Below are 5,188 nucleotides of genomic sequence, written 5' to 3'. Positions count from 1 at the left end.
TTAATTAAAGTCTCCTTCCATTTTGCGTTTACTCTTAATTAGACCTATGATCCCCATGGTAACAGACTACATACAGTCCCGTGTAGTCTGATCCTGCAGTGATATGGCCATCTATTCCCCTACTTCTTGCTAACCTACCAAATGTACATCAGCAAAAAGTAGGGGGGGGGGGGGAATTGGAGTCCCACTGCAAGATAAGACTGGACAGGGGTTGTTGGTAGTCTGTTTCACTGCTCTGGAAAAGTAGAAGACTGAACATTTACCACGAGCAACAAGTATAGCGATTTTTCTTTTGAAAGTCCATTTAAAAATACGGCCCTCTTTTTCTCCCCATATGGAGACATTTGAAACCCCTTTCTGTATAATCACATAATCATGAAACTGTCACTCCAGCACAGTCCCTTCACCTGTTAAGGAACCGCTCATTTGGAGCAAGCAATTTTTTTTCTTTCATAGTCTTCTGAAAACCATTTCTGTATTTTTCAGTTGAGTTGACATAGCCATATGAAAGCTTGTCTTTTGCGAGAGGAGTTGTATTTTTCAACGACACCATTTTAGGGTGTACATAATTAAAATCGATTAGTGGAATGAAAAATATTTGTTTAAATATTACATTAGGGGGCCTAAAACATTGCACAGTATCAGGGCATGTTCACACAGCCTATTTTCAGGTCGTAAACACCCCCCCCCCCCCCCCAAAAAAAAACACTGAAGCAGACCGCCTCCAAACATCTGGCCATTGACGTCAATGGGAAATACAGCGCTGTTCCAACAGGCCTTTTTTTTACGTTGCCCCTTTGAGAAACTGCCTCGTAAAATAACGGCCGCAAAAAAGTGCAGGTCACTTCTTGGGAGCAGTTTTTCAGAGACTATTGAAAACCGCTCCAAAAACAGCCTGTGAAAAACACAAGTGGCTTAAAAACCATCTGAAAATCAGGAGCAGTTTTCCCTTGAAAACAGCTCTGTATTTTGACGTTTGAGTTTGCGTGTGAACATACCCTTATTGACTTATTGTCTGTCACTATTTACTTAGGCCCCCGGCTGCCATGATAACCCTCCCTCTGTCAAACCCCTTAGATGCCATGGCTAACAGTGATCAAAGCATCTTAGGGTATGTTCACACGGCCAAATTTCAGACGTATACGAGGCGTATAATGCCTCGTTTTACGTCTGAAAATAGGGCTGCAATACGTCGGCAAACATCTGCCCATTCATTTGAATGGGTTTGCCGACGTACTGTGCAGACGACCTGTAATTTACGCGTCGTCGTTTGACAGCTGTCAAACGACGACACGTAAATATACTGCCTCGGCAAAGAAGTGCAGGGCACTTCTTTGCCGCGTAATTTGAGCCGTTCTTCATTGAAATCAATGAAGCACGGCTCAAGGTTTACGAGCGTCTCAGACGCCTCGTAAATTACGAGGAGCTTTTACGTGTGAAACGAGGCAGCTGTTAACAGTCTGTCTTTTCACACGTAACTGCCTCTCAGCGTGTGAACATACCCTAAGGGTTTAGAGCCCAGCTGCCAATCATGTGCATAAGGGTATGTGCACACAAACGCAAAACAGTGTGAAAATCAGGAGCTCTGTATTTGAAATTTTTTTGAGCAACTCGTGTTTGTCGCTGCGTTTTTTTTTTAAATGAAACCATGAAAAACAGCTCCAGAAACGTCCCAAGAAGTGACATGCACTTTTTTCATGGATGTCTTTTTACACACCTTTTCAGAAAACTAGGCGTAAAAGACGCCACCATTGGAACGGAACGCCATATTTCCCATTGAAGACAATGGGCAGATGTGTGGACATACCCTAAGGCTTAACAGAGAGGTCTGACTTCTCTGCAGGCTGTCAGGATTTCAACAAATTGAGTGAGAAGGGGATTGGCGTTCTATAGGTACAATATTGTTCCATTTATTTCTTTGGGTACTGTATGCAGTATCTGTGTCCTTCAAATTCTAAAAGCAGCCTCTCGCATAAACCATTAGGGTATGTTCACACGCAGTGACCAGAAACATCTGAAAATACTGAGCTGTTTTCAGACGAACACCGCTCCGGATTCACTTTTTTTTTTTTAACAACTCGCGTTTTTCACAGTATTTACGGCTGTTTTTTGGAGCCGACTTTCAATGGAGTCAATGAAAAACTCCTCCAAAAACGTCCCAAGTAGTGTCCTGCACTTCTTTTGACGAGCCGTCATTTTACTCACCGTATTTTGACAGCGGCGTGTAAAATAAAGGCTCGTGGGAACAGAACATTGTAATTCCCATTGAAAGCAATGGGCAGATGTTTGTAAGCGTAATGGAGCAGTTTTTTCAGGCGTAAAACGCCCAAATTACATCTGAAAACACTGCGCGTGAACATACCCTTACAAAACTAAGATGAGGAGACAGGTCAGGCATCAAAGTCAGTCCTTCCTACAACTAATGTATTATGTGAACGAGCCACTGAACGCTAGCTAAACTGCTTGTGTAGTAGGAAATTAAAAATAAACCCTATAACAAAGCAGTTCGCACGGTTCATGCCCTGGCTGGGTTTTAACAGGTGTAAATCCATTCACCGCAGTCCTTATTTATCCTGTTTTCTTCAGACTGATCAGATGTAATATTTGGGGCCTGTTCACACGGAGTTTGACACGTTTTTTGACGCGGAAAACGTGCCAAAAACAACCCAAAATGACTCCCATTGATTTCAATGGGAGACTGAGGAGTTTTTGTACCGCGAGTAAAAAACCACCTCGCGGCAAAAAGAAGGGACATGACCCTTCTTGATGCGGTTTCCGCGTCCAAAACCGCATTGAAATCAATGGGGACACGTCAAAAAAACACCTCGAACTAGTGAGGTGTTTTCTGACGAGTATATTGCCGAGTGTTTTGCAGGAGTCGTCTCCTGCTGCTAGTCCAGCCCAGCAAGGGGCTGTCATTTCCTGTCTGCTCGTGGAGCCTGAAAAACATCGTGGACAGAATTCAGGGATACAGAAAACCGAAGTCCTGCATCCAAATCGAATCCAAGTAAGTGCAATTGCTCCTATGTTCCATACATGCTATACATGTATGGAGCTGTGCATTTTTTTTTTCAATTTTTTTATTTTTAATTTTGTTATGCAGTTCATGTAGGTCATCTCTTTTTTATTTTTTTTTAACATTTCAGGAACAGACATGACGACAGCAGAGGTGTACCACCGAATGGACATTGATGTTGGGAAATTGATTCAAGAAGTATGTATACTTTTTTTTTTTTTAATGTGGGCCTGTTCACATCAGCGTGGTTTCCGCTGAGGGGTTCCGTCGGTGCTTTCAGTCAGGGGAACCCCTCAACGGAAAGGCAAGTGTGAAGTTCCGTTTGCATCACCATTCATTTCAATGGTGACAGATCCGTTGACAGAAGGATGTCAGGCTGGGTTCACACGACCATGTTACGTCCGTAATGTACGGAACGTATTTCAGCCGGAAGACCCAGACCGAAGACAGTGCAGGGAGCCGGGCTCCTAGCATCATAGTGATGTACGACGCTAGGAGTCCCTGCCTCGTTGCAGGACAACTGTCCTGTACTGTAATCATGATTACAGTACGGGACAGTAGTTCCACGCAGAGGCAGGGACTCCTAGCGTCGTACATCACTATGATGCTAGGAGCCCGGCTCCCTGCACTGTAGTCGGGCCGGGTCTTCCGGCTGAAATACGTTCCGTACATTACGGACGTAACATGGTTGTGTGAACCCAGCCTCATGCGTGTGAAAACCTCGGCAAAAACAGCCTGAAAAACCGCGTCAAACATGAAAACCTCCAGGGTCAGTTTTTATAGGAGGAATTTTCCTCCTGCAAAAAACTCCGTGTGAACAGGGCCTTAAAGTGTAAATAAACCTCTTGCTTTCGTTGTATGGAGGCTTATTCTTTGAGCATGTATAACTATGCGATTACTAAGAGCACGGGTTGTGCCTAAGTGCCATTATTACAAAAACACATAGTTGAACATTTCAAACCAAGACTATTTTATTTCAGTTTTCAGAACACTGCCGCTATTTACACGACCAGAGAAATTAGAAAATTTGTAATATGTTACTATGGAAACTGTTTTAGCAGCATGTGGCGATTGTCGATATGCTAAACCTCCAGATTTGTAATAAGGTATATACATAATATTTCAAGTGAGAGGACAATCTGACTAGGTTACATAGTTTTATAATCAAGGGCTATAGGCAGCAATTGCAGGGCATAATTCAGGTAGACTATTTCAATGCTTCCCCATATTGTAGTAGCATTTAAATTGGCAGCATGCAGCTATAGCAACTCGCTCTTGTACATGAGGCCTCATGTACATCTCAGAGTACTGACAATCTAATTGGTTGTTACAGGCAACGTACTTCTATTTCTGCGCTACCTTTCATAGAGGACTATGTGTACACTTTAAAGAAAACCTGGCAGAGGATTTCGGATGACCGCTCTACCTGAATCAGTGATTGACAGCTTTTTCTGTACACCCTGCGTACACGGCGTTAACCTATATATTAATCACAAATCTCAGCAGAAAGCGCCTGACTAGTTTAAAAACCGAAACAAAACTACATTAAATCAGAAGCTGCATTGTTTAGAGTGGGTGGAATTCCTGCTGAAATAAAATAGAGATATCAGGTAGCCACACACAGATCCCATTGAATGGTGCTAATCTACAAGCAGAGACAAGGCCGTTTATACTGTAGCTGAAATCCGAGTGGATGAAACGTCTGCAAATGCCAGCCACACGCTGCAGCAAAGGTGGTGGGTGGGGGGGGGGGGGGGTTGGTCTTGGAAGAGGCTTCTATTATCATAAAAAAGGGAAAATTTTTCTAGTAAAATTCTTTGGGCTATGAGAAAGACCTCATGTCCCAGTAAGAAGTCAAACATTAAGTTAAAAATAAAAAATAAGGGCAGAATTCAAACTTTAGGTTGCATAGTGCTACCCTCCTAGAGAAATATATAAATATCGTATGTCAGGTTAAAAACACACACCACACCTGCAAAGTCTGCAATGTGTGACAGAGGCCTTATGCCGCCAGCATTTATTCCAGGAATTTATGCCAAATTTTATTCCTACAAAAAAAAAAGTTTCAGTAGATCCTCCAAAAAAGCATTAATCCATTTTGTAATCAAAGTCCCAAAGTGGACAGTAAAAAAAAAAAGAAAAAAAGTTTAAGAAACCACACAAAGCCAAACA

The sequence above is a fragment of the Rhinoderma darwinii genome, chromosome 2 (genome assembly GCF_050947455.1).
Source record: "Rhinoderma darwinii isolate aRhiDar2 chromosome 2, aRhiDar2.hap1, whole genome shotgun sequence".
Taxonomy (NCBI): domain Eukaryota; kingdom Metazoa; phylum Chordata; class Amphibia; order Anura; family Rhinodermatidae; genus Rhinoderma; species Rhinoderma darwinii.
Note: the sequence above shows the minus strand (reverse complement) of the source record.